At 37.3% G+C, this 20933-nt stretch overlaps 1 pseudogene; it reads left to right on the top strand.

The window, feature by feature from the left end:
* Positions 1-1753: 1753 nt before the first annotated feature.
* Positions 1754-19659, top strand: LOC101057753 (ankyrin repeat domain-containing protein 18B-like; annotated as a pseudogene).
* Positions 19660-20933: the final 1274 nt, after the last annotated feature.

Genomic DNA, 20933 nt, shown 5'->3' with positions numbered 1-20933 from the left:
AGTTTTCATTATAAAAGAAAAAAAGGGCTGGGTGTCGTGGCTCATGTCTGTAATCCCAACATTTTGAGAGGCTGAGGTGGGTGGATTACCTGAGGTCAGGAGTTCAAAAACAGCCTGGCCAACATGGTGAAACCATGTCTCTACTGAAAATACAAAAATTAGCCAGGCGTAGTGGTGTGCACCTGTAGTCCCAGCTACTTGGGAGGCCGAGGCAGGAGAATCACTTGAACCCAGGAGGTGGAAGTTGCAGTAAGCCAAGATGGTGCCACTGCACTCCAGCCTGGATGACACAGTGTGACTCCATCTCAAAAAAAAAAAAAAGAAAAAGAAAGGGACAAAGTATACTGGTCCAAAAAAGAAGAAAGAAAGAAAAAAAGGACAAAGTATACTGGTCAATATTATAATGGTGAGACTATTCCCCTTTGAGATTAGAAAATAACGGTATACTCAAAGTAACATCAATAAGAACCAACATAAAATAGACAAGATTCACTATCTACAAAAGTAATCTGCACCGAGTAGCAATGTCTGAGCGTGTGGTTGAGAATATTTTCTATAATATGTGTACTAGAATGAAGAGGCCTCAAGAAAAAGGTCAGAGCTGGAAATGTAGATTAGGGAATCTAGGTCAAAGTTTTGAGATTTTAGGAGTCCTGAGAGAATTATAAAGTGGAATAGCAGCCAGGCGTGGTGGCTCACGCCTGTAATCCCAGCACTTTGGGAGGCCAAGGCAGGCAGATCATGAGGTCAGGAGTTCAAGATGACTCTGGCCAACATAGTGAAACCCCATCTCTACTAAAAATATGAAAAATTAGCTGGGCGTGGTAGCACATGCCTGTAATCCTAGCTACTTGGGAGGGTGAGGCAGGAGAATTGCTTGAACCCAGAAGGTGGAGGTTGCGGTGAGCTGAGATTGTGCCACTGCACTCCAGCCTGGGTGACAGTGGGGGACTCCATCTCAAAAACAAACAAACAAACAGAAAGGGATAGGACTGAAGAACAGAGGTTGCTGCATTTAGAAATGAAGCAGGGTCAGAGGAGCAGAGGGAACATTTGGTCACTGCTCGCAGCTGCTGCTGAGTAAAGCAGGATAAAGTCCTTCATGACCCTTGGACTTTTTTTATTGGAATTATTAAAAATCAGATTTCCATATTAAAAACACAATAAGTGATGAAAAATAGATTTCTGGATGAGACCATGTGTCACAGATTCCAATGGAAGGGGAGAAACAGGATAATAGAAAAACCACAAGAAGTAGACAAAAGTTGTGTTTTTGTTTATTGTAGAAAAAAACTTTATTTAAAGAGAAAGGGTTAAGAGAAAGGGAAAAACTGAAACCTGTGGGTGAATACTTACAGAGAATGACAGTATTTAGCTCAACCTGAAGACAGATGAGGATCAAAACTGTAATGGGAAATAGATAAGAGTTTTCTAAAAATTGTCTTAGTTAGATGTAATTTAAGAAAACTTGGAATATCTTAAACTATTAATGACAGTGTTTCTAGAGCATCTTTAGAAAGTAAAATGTATATATAACTACACACTTTTTACTAACCCTTAGTATTTTATGTGTAAAAACCCTTTTTTGTAACAAACATTTTTGGCAGTTTAAATTTCAGAAAATATAATGAAAGTATGTATCATTTTTAGCAGTTTTAAGAAAAGTGACTATTTCTGAAATCTGCCCTTATTGGCATCAGGCTTATAAAATGCACTTTATACCCCTGCCTAAATACATATTACTCATCAACTTATGAGAAATAATATTTTTAAGATAAAAGAGGGTCTCTAGATTTTACAAAAATAATTTTAAACACTTTTTTTTAAGCCTGAAGAAAAAAATGAAGAATTAAGGAAACTTTTTGTGTTAGTATCATCACTGGAGTATAATGTGAATCAAATAAGAAAGAAAAATCATGAATTAGAAGAAGAGGCAACTGGGTATGGTTTTCATATTGTAGAACATGTTAATCATTTATTAATTGATTTAGCTCTAATTTTACTTGACTAAAACTGAGATACAAATTCATTTTATGTCTCCATTTTCATAATTAAATGAATTCTACTTTAAAATGTATTTCAGAAACTCACAACACAACTTTATAGGCATGTGCATCATGGGGTTGGGAGTCAGCTGAGCTGCTGGGGCAAGGTTGGGATGAAAAAATTTGTATTAAAATATGTATAAAAGAGAAACAACATAATCTGAAAATTTTTTGAATGCCAAAATATTTTATTTATTTATTTATTTTTATTTTTATTTATTATTATTTTTTGAGACAGTGCCTCTGTCTCCCAGGCTGGAGTGCAATGGCGCCATCTTGGCTCACTGCAACCTATGCCTCCAAGCAATTCTCCTGCCTCAGCCTCCTGAGTAGCTGGGATTACAGGCATGTGCAACCACACCCGGCTAATTTTTGTATTTTTTAGTAGAGAGGAGGTTTTGCAAAGTTGGTCAGGCTGGTCTCAAACTCCTGACCTCATGATCTGCCTGACTCAGCCTCCCAAAGTGGCATGAGCCACTGTGCCCGGCCACTTATTCTTTAATGATTTTGAAAACAATGACAAAGGCTTGGACATATAATGTCAAGTCCACTCTTCATTATCTAGTTTGAATTTTTATTTCTGAAGATATTTTTGCTGTCTGTGGTCATCTTTTCTTCCTTTTGTAGTATCCTCTGCTGCATTCAAATTCTTTAAAGAAGACCTATTATGTCATTCTTTAACATCAAAATTTATCTTGATATATAGCTTATATTTTGTTTCTGCTTTTTCTTTTAGATATAAAACATGGAAATTTACTCATTTTACACAGACACCTCCGTTGTATACATGAAGTATACATGTTATTAAACTTCTGTTTTACAGAAATAAATTTCATATATATAAAAATATATGTATAACTTAAAAGTAAAATGAGCATTCATGTTTTGATCACAGACTTTTTTTAAAAAAATGGAATGTGTCTTTGAAGTCCTGAACACAGCTACTTTTCTATTTATTTACTGAGCACTTAAGTTGGTTTTCTGATTCTAATCTACATTTTTCTGTCATTGCCTTTCTCTACATGGTTTTGTATCTCTTTCATTTTGTTGACATTATGTCAGCAAAGATCTCTAGATCTCTTCTTCAAAGTCCTTAAATTGTCACACATCTCTCTGCCCCATTCTTGGTCTTCTCTTTTTCTACATTGAATAATGTCCTTGATGCTTTTTGTGTGCACTTTTTTTCTTCTTATAGACTGTGAATGGGTATCAAAATGTAATTTTTTGTCTTTTTCAAATGTATGTGTTTTACTTTTTTATCTTGGTTACTCATTTCTAGGTTATGGCTTATATTTAGTAATAGGTTATTTTATCTTAGCATACCAACATGGATATGAATAGTTTATTTACAAAAAGTGTATGGTTAGGCCAGGTGTGCTGGCTCACACTTGTAATCACAGTATTTTGGGAGGCCAAGGTGGGTGGATGATTTGAGGTCAGGAGTTCAAGACCAGTCTGACCATTCAAGGCCAGTCTGACCAACATGGTGAAACCCCATCTTTACTAAAAATACAAAATGAGCTAGGTGTGGTGCTACATGTCTGTAATCCCAGCTACTCGGGAGGCTGAGGCAGGAGAATCACTTGAATCCAGGAGGCAGAGGTTGCAGTAAGCCAAGATCACACCATTGCATTTCAGCCCAGGCAACAAGAGTGAAATTCCATCTCAAAACAACAACAACAACAACAACAACAACAACAAAAAACTGTATGGTTGTAATACCACTTTACCTGCCATATATGCCATAAAATTGTTCTTCATATTATTTATCTAAGATTATAATTTCATATAGAGTGCTTCCAAACTATGCTCAGTTGAAACTGAAAGGATCATAGTTTATAGATGTGTTTCTTTGATATGCTATAACATAATATCTTTTAAACAATTATTAAATATTTACTCTTAAAAATATTTGACTTACTAATTCTGTACATTTCTGCAGATATAAGAAACTCCTGGAAATGACAATAAATATGTTAAGTGTATTTGGAAATGAAGACTTCGATTGCCATGGAGACTTAAATACATATCAACTGAAAATGAATATTCTGATTAAGAAGCTAAAACATAAGGTAATTTAAAAAAAAATTATCTTAAGGTCTAGATTACATGTGTGAGATGTGCAGGTTTGTTACATAGGTAAACGTGTGCCATGATGGTTTGCTGCACCTGTCAATCCGTCACCTAGATATTAAGCCCCGCAGGAATTAGCTATTGATCTTGATGCTCTCCCTCTTGACCCCAACAGGCTCCAGTGTTTGTTTTTCCCCTCCCCGAGTCCATGTGTTCTCATCGTTCAGCTCCCACTTATAAGTAAGAAAATGTAGTGTTTGGTTTTTTGTTCCTGCATTAGTTTGCTGAGGATAACAGCTTCGAGTTCATCCATGTCCCTGCAAAGAGCATGATCTCATTCATTTTTATGGCTCCATGGTGTATATATACCACATTTTCTTTATCCCGTCTATCACTGATGGACATCTGGGTTGATTCCATGTCTTTGCTATTGTGAATAGTGCTGCAATGATCATACAAATGCACGTATCTTTATAACAGAATAACTTATATTCCAACATACGGTAATTTTAAATCAGTTTTGGGATTAAAAATCATGTAATTTGGGAATATATTGATAATGGAAAAACCCAAATTCTGCCAAAATATGTTGAGAAAATAGAGGGTAAAAATATCTTTTCAGACTTTAAATGCATCAGCCTCTTAGTTAATCTTCCCCAGATCTGGGAAGACCTAGAAGGGGACAGATTGGGCTACATTAATGAGGGCCATTTCAGTCTCTTGGCCCTGCAGCAGCCATTTCAAAATATGTCAGAAAAATATATTTGGGGGTTAAATATTTTGATTTCCTTCAGCTTCTTCTCTCTGTGATGCTGTACCAGAATCAGGTGAGAAAGGAAGCCACATTATAAGAGTTAATAAAACCCATCTGATGAGATTTAATAGTTTGAAGTGTGTGATTCTCAGACCCTTTAGATAGAAATTGGGGCCAAAGAAAACAAGTTCTTATTCCTCAATATAAATCTCTCAGTGCTTTAAGCAGTGAAAGAAAGATTTTTCATTTAATTTTACAGAATTGATACTAATGAAAAGGATAGTTTTAAAAATATAAACCTTTTTTCTATAAAAAGGACATGCTGTTGATTCTCTTATGTCTTTAACTCTGGCCAGTGATCTGAAACCAAGCAGTACCTGTCTCCAGACCACTAGTACCAAATTAATTTGGGGGGGGGCTGGGTAACAGGTTTATTGAGAAATAATGAACACACCATGCAAGTCACTCATTTAAAATATACGAGTCATTGACTTTAGTATTTTCAGAGAGTTATGCAGTCATCATTACAATCAATTTTAGAATATTTTCATCACCCTGAAAACAAACCCCACATCACTTAGCCATCTTCACTAGTTTTCCCTTCCTCCCCCAGCCGTAGGGAACCACCAACCTCCTTTATATAGATTTGCCTATAAGCCTCTGAAATAAAAAGCAAGTGGTCTACTGTGACTGGCTTATTTCACTTAGCATAATTTTTCATGCTGCATCTGTGCTGTAGCAGGTATTGATGTGGGGTTTTTCTCATTAGTTCAGCTACATCTGGGTTCTTCTCTCATGACCAAGAAAAATTAAGCATGCAGACACATTGAAGGGTGAGGAGGACAGAATTTATTAAGTGAAAGGAAAGCTCTCAGCAAAGAGAGTGGTCCTGCAAACAGGTTTCCACCTCACAATTGAATACCAGGAGCACATGAATTGAAGCAGCCAGGCTCCTCCCCTGCATAAGGCGTGAATTCCTGGTGGCTCCACCCCATCCCCCCAGTGCATGTGGGCCTCTGGTCTGCTGCAGGCATGTCCAGGCAAGACAAGTCCAGGTTCCCTTATCTGCACTTAACATCTGGTGTAAACACTTGTGGGGTGGTTGGAGATTCTCCAGGGACCCTTCCATATCTGCCTAGGCATTTTGCTGTCTCCTCCTAATACAGTATCAGTACTTAATTTCTTCTTATTGCTGAGTGATATTCCATTGTATGGATATATCAAACAGTTTATTTATCCATTCACCAGGTGATGGACCTTTGGGTTCTTTCCCACCCAAAGGTGATGGACGTTCTGGTTCTTTCCACTTTTTGACTCATATTAGTAATGCTGCTGTAAACATTTATGTATGAGTTTTTGTGCTTGCATGATTTTTGTTTTTCTGGAGTATATACTTATGACTGGAATTTCTGGGTCGTATGGTAACTTCATGCTTAACCTTTTGAGGAGCTGCCAGTTTGTTTTCCAAAGCGGCTGCATCACTTTACATCCCCAGCAGCATTGGATAAGGGTTTTAATTTCTTTACATTTTTCCTAACACTTATTTTCTCTTTTTTATTGAACAAAGATTTTATCCTGTGGTGTGAAGTGATACCACATGTGGTTTTGATTTACATTTTCCTAATGACTAATTACATCAAGCATCTATTAATGTGCTCATTATCCATCTTTACATCTTCTTTGCAGATACATCTATTCAAAATCTTTGCCCATTTTTAAAATTGAATTATCTTGTTACTCATGAATTGCAAAGGTTCTTTACATATTCTATGTATGTAAGTCACTTATCAGGTATATGCTTTTCAAATACTTTCTTCTACTTAGTGTCTTGCCTTTTCATTTCTTGATGCTGTCTTCTCAGGCACAGCAGTTTTCAATTTTGAAGTCCATTGAATCCGTTTTTCCTTTGGAGTCATAGCTAAGAAAACACTGCCAAATGCAGTCACAAAGATTTATGCCAGGGTTTTCTTCTGAGAGTTTTATAGTTTTAGCTGTTACAGTTAACTGTTTTATTTTGAGTTAATTTTTTAAAAAGATATTTGGTCCTAATTTATTTATTTTTTGCATATGGATACCCAGTTGTCCCAGCACCATTTGTTGAAAAGACTCTTCTTTTCCCATTTTGTTCTTTTGTTAACTTTATATAAAATCAATTGACTGTAAATGCACAAGTTTATTTTTAGATTATCAATTCTTACTTTGTTTATGTCTATTATTATGCCAAGGCCAAAATGAATTTACTGAGAAGTTTTTTTCAATCACGTTGCATATTACCAGTTGTCTTATGTCATAATAAAAATTAAATTTAGTGGAATATCTTTAATGTCACCTTTTGTGTCTCAAAGGAGTCTGTGGCCAGCTTATACCTTACTTACTCTAAGACATGATGGGAAGCCAGGCCTATAAGACACACTTTATTTCCTTTTTCTCCATTCAAATCTTTAGTCTCTTTTCCATTGCCTCCCACTATAGTTTTGTTTTCAGTAAGTTTTGGTCACAGGATCTGCTGACATAGTCTAATATTTAGTGCATTATGTTTTGCTAACTCATTATAATTCATAGAATCTTCCATAGATGTTTACCATCCAGGAAGGAGAAGTTTAAGTCTGAGCCGCCAGCTTTCCTCAGTGGAAATCAAGTGAAGCCATCATCTTGCAGTTCACAGATCCTCTTTCCACATGGTAGCTGGTTCTCTTGGGTAGCACTGTGGCTAATCCTTTTCTTGGTGCAGATCTTGCATTCTCAGAAACCACAGTTAGCTGTATTGACCGCCTTTTACTGAAACAGAGATGCACAGCTCTGCTTTCTAGCTCAGTAGAGGATTCTTGGAATATAAAGTTTAACTTATTCCAAGAAAAGGTCTTAGGAGTGCAGCACTTCAAAATCAGGTAATGTTCATGCAATTTATCAGAGACACATAGTAGATTAGTATTTTGACTTTCAAAATTTCAGAGCCAAGTTGTGTGCTATAGAGAAGTCTTGTGGTATGGCATAGAGATGAGATGGTCTTAACTTCTCCAAACAAACAAGCTTGAAGTAAGGTAAAGGAGAAATTGCATTTGATTGCTTAACACTGAAAGCACTCTATGTTTATTTTACTTCTGTGAAGACTAAAAATCACTTCATAATGTTCTCCTTATTTCCTCATTGAGAAAAGGAAAATAAAAATTAAATACTAGATTGATTAATAAATACTGAAAGCTTATCTTTTAGAATTTTAGTTAATTCAAATCAGGTAAATGTCTGATTTTGATTGTGTAACCAAGTATTTCTAGTTTTTTTTCATATCATATGTCTTCTTCTTGCTTCCCAGTCTTATTTCCTAACTTGAGGGGAAACCTTAAGGAGACATCCTTGCCTTGTTATCAGAGCTCATAATTGAAGGAGTTTTAGGAAAAGTTGCTCCTCAGCAGCTTATGTCTCTGTCCTGGTTATCTGCTGCTTCTCAATAATGTTTGCCATCAATAAATTAACCTCAACATTTATTAGATCCTACTTTAAAGGAGACTCTTTTCTGCTGCATAAGTTATGTTTCCTGTTGTCTCTTTTTACAACTTATTTTTCTAACAATTACCCAGAGTTTTGTGGCTTAAAAGAAAAATATTTATTTTGTTAATGAACCTGTGGTTTGGAAAAAGCTTGGCCAGGACAGCTAGTCTCTACTCCCCTCAGCTTCCCTAGGAACAGCTATCAGTTGGGGAAATGGAATCCTCTGAAGCGTTGCTCACCCACGTGTTTGATGGTTGATGCTGGCCATTGGCTGGAACCTTGGTTGGGACAGGCAGCATGAACACTGACACTGGCACTGCCAGATTCTCTTTGTGGCCTGAGTGCTCTCACAATCTGGGGGTTGGGTTCCAAGGGAAAACAGTCTGAGATAGGTAAGCCACATGGTATCCCTTTTACTGCATTCTATTCATTAGGAGGAAGTCAGTAAGGTTGGCCCATATTCTGTTTTTTTAAATGGGATCAATGTAACTTCTCTTTTGTTTTAATTGACACATATATACATAATTATGGGTTATAGAGTGATATTCTGATACATGTAAATAGGGTGTAATGATCAAGCTAACTAGCACATTTACTACTTCAACCATTTTTCATTTCTTTGAATTGTGAACATTCACAATCTTCTGGCTTTTTAAAAATATACAATAAATCATAGTTAACCATATTCACCCTACAATGCCGCAGAACACCAGAACTCATTCTTCTTATCTAACTGTAATTCTATATCCATTAACCAACCTACCTTCCCCTACTTCTTTGAGATTTTTGTTGTTGTTAAGAGACAGGGTCTTGCTAGTGTAGTCTGGGCTCTGGGCAACTGTAGTCACCCAGACGGGGGACAGTGGTTTGATCATAGTTCACTGCAGCCCCCAACTCTTGGGCTCATGTGATCCTCACACCTCAGCCTCCTGAGAAGCTAGGATTATGAGCATGCACCATTGTACCCGTCTGATTTTTGACTTTATAGAAATATCTCCCTATGCTGCCCAGATGCTATGGAACTTTTGGCCTCAAGTGACTCTCCTGCCTTTGTCTTTCTAAGTGCTAGGAAATTACAAGCATCAGCCATGTTGCCCAGCCCTCAATTTTTCTTTAGCTTCCACACAGGAGTGAGAATGTGCAGTATTTATCTTTCTGTGTCTGCACTTAACATAACATCCTCCAGACTGATCCACGTGGCCACAATGACAGGATTTAATTCCTTTATATGGTGAATAGTATTCCATTGTGTATGTGTGCCACAGTTTTTTGTCTTTTCATTTGGTGATGGATATGTAGGTTGATTCCATACATTAGCCATTGTGAATAGTGCTACAATAAACATATGAGGACAGGTATCCTTTTGATCTATTGTTTTCTTTTCTATTGCCTGAATACCCAGTAGTGGGCTTGCTGGATCCCTCGGCAGTTCCATTATTAATTTTTTGAGGAAACCTCATGTTGTTTTCTATAGTGGCTGCACTAATTTACCTTCCCACCAACAGCATGTAAGAGTTTACTGTTCTCTGGAACCTCACCGGCATTTTTTTTTTAATCTTTTCAATGATAATAGTTTATTCAAATTGAAGCAAGATTATATCATATTGTAGATTTGATTTGTGTTTCTCTGAGGATTAGTGACCCTGAGCATTGTTAAATTTATTTATTGGCTATTTGTATTTCTTTTTTCTTAAAAAAAAGTATAGTTAGATATTTTGCCCAATTTTGAACTCAGATTTTTTTTTACTGTCAAGTTGTTTGAATTTCTTGTACATTTTGGATATTAGTCCCTTATTAGATTAATAGCTTGACAATATTTTCTCCCATTCTACAAGTTTTCTCTTCACTCAGTTGTTAGCTGGACAGAAGCTTTTTAGCTTAATGTAGTACCATTTGTCTATCATTTGTTTTTTGCCTATGCTTCTGATATCTTACCCATAAAAATCTTTCTGCAGACTGTCCTCAAGAATTTTCCCTATGTTTACTTATAGTAGTTTGATAATTTTGGGCCTTACATTTCAGTCTTCAAGTGATTCTGAGTTTATGTTGTTATATGGTGTTACATAGGAAGCTAGTATCATTCTTCTCCATATGGATATTTAGTTTTCCCAGTGCCATTCATTTGAAGAGGCTGTCCTTTCCCCAGTGTATGTTCTTGGCACGTTCATCCAAAATCACTTGGCTGGAAATAAGCGGATTTATTTCTGGGTGCTGTATTCTATCGCCTTTACCCCAAGAATCATTACTTCTTAAAATGCCACTCAAATTAGCATGAAACATTTGCAGTTTAAGGAAAGGCTTATGGCATCAGAATACTTATTTATAGGATTCATTATTTTGTGTTTTTTTGAGATAGGGTCTTTGTCTGTCATCCAGGAAGAAGGGCAGTGATGTGGTCATAATTCACTGCAGCCCTGAACTCTGGGTACAAGCCATCCTTTTGCCTCAGTCTCCTAAATAGCTGGGTCTACAGACATGAGCCACCATGCCCGGCTAATTAAAAAAAAAAAAATTTGTAAAGATGGGGCCTCACTATGTTACTCTGGCTGATCTCAAATTCCTGGCCTCAAGTAATCTTTCTGCCACAGCTTTTTAAAGTGCTAGGATTACAGGCATGAGCCACCATGCCTAGTATAGAGTGTTATATTATTTTCAAAGTCTTATTCCTAGAGCCATTTATTGACTTTGGCCTAAATGACTCAATGTGATATTTCTGAAACTTTTTTTTGACATATTCTGGGGAATGATAATGAGGGAAGGGGGATAGACACTTTTTACTAAGAGATAGCTTAGTGCCACTTAAGGAGGAACAAAAATAAATTATCAGAAAAATAAAAGTAAGATGAAGTGCAAAAGTTCTGTGGCAAAGATGATGATAGTTAAATAATGTATTTTTGTGACTCATGGTAGCTTTAACTTTGTTCTTAAAATTCTGAGTAATTTAAGGGTTCACATTTGAAGAATCTACTGCACTATACATAACAGTTTATTCCAAGTAAATGCATTTCAAGATTTGCTATTGATTTTGTATTAGATTATTCTCAGCCTACTTCATTATCAAGCTATACTATTTTATTCATGCAGTTTGATGATCTTACAGCAGAGAAGGAAGCTGTATCTTCAAAATGTGTCAATTTGGCTAAAGACAATCAAGTTCTTCAACAGGAGTTATTATCTATGAAAAAAGTACAACAGGAATGTGAAAAACTTGAGGAGGATAAAAAGATGTTGGAAGAAGAAATACTAAATCTTAAGACACATATGGAAAACAATATGGTAGAACTTAGTAAACTACAAGAATATAAATTGGAGCTAGATGAAAGGGCAATGCAGGCAGTAGAAAAATTAGAAGAAATCCATTTACAGGTTAGTTTTTTAAATCAGGTAAGTTTATCTGTAATGTGCTTTCCTTTATTTCACTGCAAACTATATTTTGGATATGTGTATATTGTGTTTCCTCTGCCTCTCTTGTAGCAATTTGCTTTGTAGAGTTTTAGGAAAAAAATGGCATCTGTTTTTTCTTTTAAATATTTAAATTTCCATTATTATTATAACAAAATCAACCTTTCAGAGTAATGATTCTTACTATGGAGTCATTTGATGATTAAGACCAGTTGGCATAAGAAAAAGTTGTGATTTAGAAATTATGTGATACTTTTGAATTGGTCTTAAGCTACATTGTTCGTTGATCACTTTTTAAAATTATGAATGGATTCTATTGCTTTTTATATGACCAGATTACATTAATACTAACATAATTATGATTTCAAATTTTTATGAATCAGACAATTCTGAATTCAGTTATTAGTTTTGATACTGCTGATAAATATTTTAAGCTTCAGCCTCTTTTTTTAACAGATTCAAAATTGCTCTTTGGATCACTGGCTCAAAATGAAAGGCAACAAACATATAATAATTAGGTTATAATTGTTTTAAAAGTATATTCTTTTCATTTGTTTTAGAAACAAGCACAATATGAAAAACAATTAGAGCAGTTAAACAAGGATAATACGGCTTCACTAAATAAGAAGGAACTCACACCTAAAGATGTGGAATGTAAATTCTCCAAAATGAAAACTACTTATGAAGAGGTTACAACCAAATTAGAAGCATATAAAGAAGCCTTTGCAGCAGCATTGAAAGCTAACAATTCCATGTCAAAAAAATTAACGAAGTAAGTCCAAACATACACTCATAGAAAATGAATTCAGCTCATTAATTTGTTTTGAAAGCATAATTTTTAGTGAGATGGCTTCAGGATATTAGTAGGAAGTGAATGCTAATTTGACAATGTAATTTTGGAAAATAATGTTAGTAAGTAATCTTACCTTTAAAATGTTAGTCAAGGATAGTTTCTGTCTCTCCTCTCATTTTTTTTTCTTTTTTGCTTTTGTATGGCTTTTTTCCCCTGAAAAGTCTCTTGTAGTTAATCTGTTAGTTTTTTTACTAAGTATTTTTGAAGCTTTATAATTAATAAAGTGATCTTGTTTTAAATTACTTGTCAGAATTTCCCTAAATAGTAATATTAATGAGTTTATTTTTCAGTAGATCACGACCTAAACCCAAAGTGTCAAGTGGTACTGCTACTCTGGGCACAATCATTTGTGATTGTGATCTTTAGTATTATCACTAGAGGGTGCCTCAAGAAAGACTTTGTGTAACATATTCAAGATGTTATAGAAAGGCATCCTTATGAAATAGGGAACAATTATCACAGGAATTTAAACAAGTGTAATTCACAAAGTGGTTAAAAAAAACACCTTGTTCAGTCTGAAGGGGTGTGTGGAAGGCAAAAAGAACAAGCCCCACCTCCAGTGCCTTGGTCACAGTGCTGGGGGCTAATTGCCTTCAGAGATACTTTAGTTCTTTTTGATCAACCACCAAACAATCTAGTTGTCCCCTAGGAGTTGTTGCTCTGAATTATTCCTCATTACCAAATGTTTAATTGGTCCTAGATAATTGGTGAAATGTACAAGGGTGAAACCTAAAACTGGTTTACTAAACACAAGTATTCCTAGATTTTTTTTGTCCATTTTAGTTTTGTTAACCTACATTAAGGAGTACAACATGATATTTGATATAATTATTTCTAGTGAAGTGGTTCTTATAATCAAGCAAATCAACATATTCCTTTTCCCATGTTGTTACCCTTTAAATACAAGTATTTCAAATGGAATCTTCAGAATCTTACAAGTAGAGCCATTTTAGAAGGCAGCAAGTTTTGCCTGTTGAGCCATACATCACTGGTAGCCATTTCTCTTCCCTGTCTACTTTGTTTGAGCTGCTTGTTCAGTATAAATCACCTTAGAAACACAGGTGCTTCTTTAGAATGATTTTAAAAGTATAATTCCTTACAACAGGTATGCACTCACACATCTTCAGTGTGAAAACACTGTTTAGTGGGTAATTTGGTTTACTCTCAGGGCAAGTTTTTAAAAACTGCAAGTCATTAAGAATCATTTAAGGAAAAATGAAATACTAAGCATTTGTCTTTGCTATCTTTACAGATCTAATAAGAAAATAGCAATGATCAGCACCAAGCTCCTTATGGAGAAAGAGCGGGTGAAATATTTTCTCAGCACTCTTCCTACAAGGCGAGGCCCAGAGTCACCTTGTGTTGAAAATCTTACTAGTATAGGACTCAACAGAAAATATATTCCCCAAATGCCCTTCAGAATTCCTACTTCAAACCCTCAGACTTCAAATAACTGCCAGAACTACTTGACTGAGGTTAGTTATATGACCATTTCTCTTTAGGGTTTCATTTCTCTAGCGTAATTCTTGCTTTTAATTTGGTGAACTACTGAGTTGTTCTGTTGACTTATGCATGTTAAGTAAAGATCATAATTAGCTGTGTTAACACAGAAAGGAAATGGGAACTTTACATTTTTTAATTCCCTGGAGCTCTCATTTTTGAGAGATATCCATTTGCTAACTTTATTCAATAAATGTGACTAAACTGACACGTTTAAAATGTCTTTAGAAGCTGCATTTAAGTTAGGTTTTAGAAATTGCATGTTATTGCCTTATAACTGATGATATATTTTGAGATACTTTGGCTTACTCTCTAATTGATTGTAGTTTAGCTGTGGTTCATACCACATTTTTTTTTCTTTTTTTTGAGGCAGTGTCTCACTCTGTCACCCAGGCTGGAGTGTCGTGGTGCCATCTCCACTCACTGCAACCTCCACCTCCCGGGTTCAAGTGATTCTCCTGCCTCAGCCTCCCAAGTAGCTGAGACTACAAGCACCCACCATTACACCCAGCTAATGTTTGTATTTTTAGTAGAGACAGGGTTTCACCATATTCGCCAGGCTCTTCTTGAACTCCTGACCTTGTGATCTGCCTGCCTCAGCCTCTCAAAATGCTGGGGATTACAGGCATGAGCCACCGCACCCGGCCCATGTCACTTTTAAAGTTTCTTTGCACCAGCCAGGCATGGTGGCTCATGCCTGTAATCCCAGCACTTTGGGAGGCCGAGGCAGGTGTGTCACGAGTTCAGAAGGTCAAGACCAGCCTGGCCAAGATGGTGAAACCCCGTCTCTACTAAAAGTACAAAAAAAAAAAAAAAAAATAGCCGGGTGTGGTGGTGGGCACCTGTAATCCCAGCTACTAGGAAGGCTGAGGCAGAGAATTGCTTGAACCTGGGAGACAGAGGTTATAGGAGCTGAGATCGCACCACTGCACTCCAGCCTGGGTAACAGGGCAAGACTCCATCTTGAAAATAAAAAATTTAAAAAAAGTTTATTTGCATCATCTCAACTCTTCTTACCCATAATCACAACTGAGTGATTGGCATCCAAACACTTTACCACATATGGATGTTTATTATTTAGTAGAATCCCAAATAATTGCATTTTATGAATTAAACCAAACACTAAAATGTTCATTTCCATTTTTATGTTAAAAGCTTTGTGCTTGGCCAAGCACGGTGGCTCACACTTGTAATCCCAAAATTTGGGGAGGCTGAGGCAGGTGAATCACCTGAGGTCAGGAGTTTGAGACCAGCCTGGTCAACATGATGAAACCTGTCTCTAGTAAAAATACAAAAATTAGCAAGGCATGTTGGCAGGCATGTGTAATCTCAGATACTCAGGAGGCTGAGGCAGGAGAATCACTTGAACCCAGGAGACAGAGGTTGCAGTAAGCCAAGATCATACCACTGCACTATAGCCTGGGTGATGGAGACTCCGTCTCAAAAAAAAAAAAAAAAAAAAGAAAGGCTTGTGCTTTTCTTACATAAGAGTACATCTTCTGACTATAAAAATCCTGGAAGAAAACCTAGGAAATACTCTTCTAGACATCATATTTGTCAATTTATGGCTAAGTCCTCAAAAGCAATTGCAAGAATAACAAAAATTGACAAGTGTGATCTAATTTAGCTAAAGAGCTTCTGCACAGCACGAGAAACTATCACGGGATTAAACAGACAGCCTAAAGAATGGAAGAAAATATTCACAAACTATGGGTATAGCAAATGCCTATTATCCTATTATCCAGAATCTATAAGAGACCTAAACAAATCAACAAGCAAAAAATAAATAACACCATTAAAAATGGGCAAAGGACATGAACAGACACTTCTCAAAATAACACATGTAAGTGGCCAACAAACATTAACAAATGCTTACCATTGCTAATCATCAGAAAAATGCCAAACAAAACATCAGTGAGATACCATTTCACACCAGTCAGAATGACTTTTGTTAAAAAGTTAAAAAAAAAAAAAGATGTTGGGGAGGCTGTGGAGAAAAGGGAACACACACCGTTTGTGGCAATGTAAATTAATTCAGCTACTATGGACAGCAGTTTGGAAATTAAGAACTAAGAATGACCATTGGATGCAGCAACCCCATTACTATACTAGGGGTATACTGAAAGGACAATAAATCATCGTAACAAAAAGATGCATACACATGTATGTTCATTGCAGCACTATTCACAATAGCAAAGACATGGAGTCAATCCAAGTGCATCCAAGGTAGATTGAAAATCCAAGGTAGATTGGAAAATTCCATATATACCATGGAATACTAAGCAGCCATAAAAAGAACAAAATCACATCATTTGCAGCAACATGGATACAGCTGGAATCCACTCTCCTAAGCAAACCAATGCAGAAACAGAAACCAAGTATCTCATGTTTTCACTCATGTGGAAGCTACACATTGGGTGCACATTGTCATAAACATGGGAATAATAGACACTAGGAAATAAGAGCAGGGAGGGACAGAGTGGCCCAGGGTTGAAAAACTACTTACTGGGTCCTATGCTCACTACCTGTGTGATGGGCTCAATTGTACTGCAAACCTCAGCATCCCTCAATATGCCTTTGGAAGAATCCTACAGAGGTACCACCTTAATTTAGAATACAAACTAAAAAAGAAAAAAGAAAAGTTTACTATAAGTAGAGAATAGAAATTTCTTTTTACGATAAAATTTATTGAAGTAAAAAATGGATTAAACTTTTATAAAGGGCAGAGTTTTCTAAGAATTTCAAAGCAATGCATTCATTGCAAAAGATGGCTTTAATTACTTAATCTTTTTTTTTTTTTTTTTTTTTTTTGAGACAGGGTCTCACTCTGTCACTAGGCTGGAGTGCAGTGGTGCAGTCTTGGCTCACTGCAACCTCCATCTCCTGGCTTCAAGCAATTCTCCTGCCTTAGCCTCCCAAGTAGCTGGGACTACAGGTTCGCATCACCACGCCCAGCTAATTTTTGTAGTTTTAGTAGAGATGGGGTTTCCCCATGTTGGCCAGGATGGTCACGATCTCCTGACATTGTGATCTGCCTGCTTTGGCCTCCCCAAGTCCTGGGATTACAGGTATGAGCCACCATGCCTGGCCATTGTTTAACCTTTGTACTAATAAGACACTACCTTTCTAAAATCATGTATATGCAATAGATCAATATTAACTGTATTTTTGTCCGATTACTCTAAACAGCATTACACATATACATCCTCTGTTATCTAAACTTAAAATAAGTAGAAATTTTACGTTATTTATGTGATTATTTTTCTATTTAAGCAAACTTCAAGTTATGTCTAGTCACTAAAAATACTAAAGGCCACATTTTGTAAATGATACATTATTTTCATGATAATGTTTCTTGTTTAACTTAAACATTATTATTATTTTTACTTATTTGAGATGGAGCTGGACTGTGTAGAACAAATAATTAGAGAAACAAAGAGAAGTATGTTGCCAAAATTTATTAATTAAATTTAGGTTTATTTTAGAAATAAAGTGTAAATAGCAAATGGCATTCCTTTTCATTCTTGGGTTAGTAGATACTACGTCAAGTATTTTTTTTCTTACACACATCTAATGAAAGATGTGAAAACAAAAACTTTCACAGAGAAGACTGTACTTATGCACCATAAATTCATCATGTTCTGTAGCTTAAAAAATTCCCAAGAAGTCTGTGCATCTCTTTTTCACTGGCTCTACACTTTCTTAAGTTTTGCCATCCTCATGGAACTGTCAGCCAGCACACTGAAAAGATTCTCAGAAAACACAGGCATCATCAAGTTCTCAGGGTTTTGGTAGAAATTGAAGGTCAACAGACCTCAGACTCATTCAGAAATGCTTAGTTGAGCAATAACCCTTCATAAGCAGTCACTTGACAGGTGACATTTTAAATCTCCGGTCACTTACTGTGTCATTGGCTTACACTTGTTCTCAGGAAGCATTCCAGATTTTTCACCATGAAATAAAAACACCCATGTCAATGTAATTCTTGTCAAGTTACTCAGCCTTGTCTCTCACCACTTACTGCACTCTGCCCTTTGCTCTAGCCCAAACTGGATGGAGTGGAACTCTGCAGGGCTCTTCCTCACCTCAGGCTCTTTGCCTTCGCCTCTTCCCTCTATCTGGCAAGCTTTTCCTTGTCCTTCAGGTATCAACCTATGTTATCTCCTCCATCAGAAAGCCCATGATATTGACATAAAAGTGGGTAGGTGTCCCTTCTGTGTGTTCCAGTAGTGCCCTGCTGTATACCTGTCATGGTATCTATGACTCTATATGGACATTACCTGCCTGTCTGTTTTTTTAGGTTATAGCATATGACTGTTGGGAGGTGGACCACACCATCTTCATCTTGTAATTCCAGTGCTGGTTCTAGTACCTTGGCACATGGCTGTTGATTACATGAATGAAGAATGAAAAAGCTCTGATATTTAAACACAATTAGAATTAATGCCATGTGTAAATTATTAAATAGTAATTTTGTATTGTAAATGTACATACATATTTCTCATACTTATTAACTCTGAAAAAGTTCACAACTCTTTAGTTTTTAAACTCACACTTAGTTAACTGAAGTGTTTTAGGTAAAGGACATAATTCTTTATTTTTCTTTCTAGCTGTTGCTGTGTTGGACACTTGCTCCCATCTATTTTCTTCTCTAGAATCCACTGGTAAGCCACATCTAATGAAGAGAATATTTAACCGTAAAGTTTTAAGGAAAAATTGTATGATTTAAAAGATTATAAAACTTTATTACTGGGCTATTTACACATTTTAATTGTTTCTCATAAAATATATAACATTACAATATTTACGGAAGTAGGATATTTTTGTATCATATGTATGATGATAATTTATAGGGTATTTTAAATGATGTTTTTTAGCCTCCTTAAGTTTTAAGTGGATCTTGCAAATGAAAACAAGTATTATTGAGTTTGACATACTCAAATTGCCCAAATATCAGCTGTTTAAACAACCAAGTCATCATTGATACTTTAGTAAAGGTTAGTAAAGGTCATCAAAGGCTTATTTGCAGTTTACAGTTTTTATTACTTAGGAGACTTAAGGAGTACCTGCCAGGTTTGTCCATGCTAATGCTACGATTTTGTTTTTGTAGTTCAACCATATTTTGTATGGAGATACTTTGAGGCTCTGTAAATATCTGGTTGCTCCTCAGAACCCACTAGATTTAGCATTTCATGGATGACTTGTGTTTGAACAATTATTACTATGATGGTTGCCAGATGATTATTTTCTTATTCTCTTCTTTGTTCTACATGGAGAAATAAAACCAATAAATAAGGGAGAAGGAAAGCTCATGATTCTGATGCTCCAATTCCCCAAGATTAGGCCAGTGGTAGACATTCCAAGCTGACTTGATGTGTTTTTGATTTGTCTCCATTACTCTGTCAGCACTTTTTTACTTTCTGGCACAAGATGTTCTAAGCTAATCTTGTATTTTCTCTGCCACAGCCCTGGAATGAGTAATTTTTTTTAGAAGCAGAGATGGAGCCACTGAGGAAGCACAGGTGAGCCCTCCCCAGCATGTACTCACTGGTCCCCAACAGAAGAACAGCTGCCGCATCCACTGAGGTACCAAGAAACTAGCAAAGGGCCTTCTGGCTGTCTGGGGACAGTCCTCATGTGGTCCCTGGCTCGGCCTCAGAGGTTCTGGATTAGTCTTCCTGTAGCCTCTGTGCTGTGTCTTTAGATCGGGGCTCTGTGGGAAGGGCCCTGGGAGACCCAACAGCACATTGTGTCTCATCTGCCAAATGTCCCTCCCTTCCTAACACTCTGACACTCAGGAATAGGGTAGATGGCATGTCCAGGCAGTGCCAGGCCACCTCACTGTCTCCTTTGAGATGGGCCCAGAGGGCCTTTGGGGTGAGTGTGGAGCTGGGAACCTGGAGCCTGAGGCTGACTGTCTCTCCCTGTGTCTTGGAGGAAAGGCCATTTCCCAAAAAAAAAAACACCGCAGGGCCTGACCTCTGGGCACACATGCAGGGAGGGAGGGTCTGTGAGCTGAGGGGGACATTGTAATAAGACTTTGAGCATGACTGCTCAGGGGCCTGGTCAGTGGACCATGGTCAGAAGTGACCTGGTCATCAGGACCTAGTCATTTGGGACCTCATCAGCAGGTGCCTGGTTAGTGGTGGGCTCCTCAGTAAAGGCCTCATCAGTGGGGACCTGGTGACCTAGTCATTGGAAGCCTGGTCAGTGGGGGGACCTAGTCAGTGGTGGCCTTATTAGTGGGGCCTGATTGGTTGGAACATAAACAATGAAAAACTGGTTGGTGGGGCATATACAGTATACCAGGGGCCTGGTCAGTGTGGGGCCTTGGTGGCTTGGAGCCTGGTCAGTGAGGGCCTGGTCAGAGGTGGCTTGGTCAGCTGGGGTCTCATCTATGGAGAATTGTTCAGTGGGGGGTCGGGTGAGCAGCAACCTGGTAAATAGTGGTCTTGTCAGTGGGAACCCGGTCTTGTCAATGGGGACCAGGTCAGTGGAAAATTGGTCAGTGGAGTCTGGCCCATGAGGCCTATTAAGTGCGGGCCTGGTTAGGAAGACATGGTCAGTGGGGACTTGATCAGTGGGACCTGGTCAATGGAGGAGTGGTCATTAGGGGCCTCATCACTGGGAACCTGGTCAGTGGTGGTTGGTCAGTACCTGGCCCGCTGGCCACTGTGTGACCTCAGGTAGGGGGGTTGTCTGTGGAGCCTCATGTCCATCTTCAGGGAAGGTGAGTCAGGGCACCCTGGAGGGTGGCTGGAAAGAGAAGGTGAGAAGATGTGTTGAATCCAATACTGCTTGGCAGACCTACAACTTT

Source organism: Pan troglodytes, chromosome 17 (assembly GCF_028858775.2).
Source record: "Pan troglodytes isolate AG18354 chromosome 17, NHGRI_mPanTro3-v2.0_pri, whole genome shotgun sequence".
Lineage (NCBI taxonomy): Eukaryota > Metazoa > Chordata > Mammalia > Primates > Hominidae > Pan > Pan troglodytes.
Note: the sequence above shows the minus strand (reverse complement) of the source record. Positions and strands in the feature narration are given on the sequence as shown.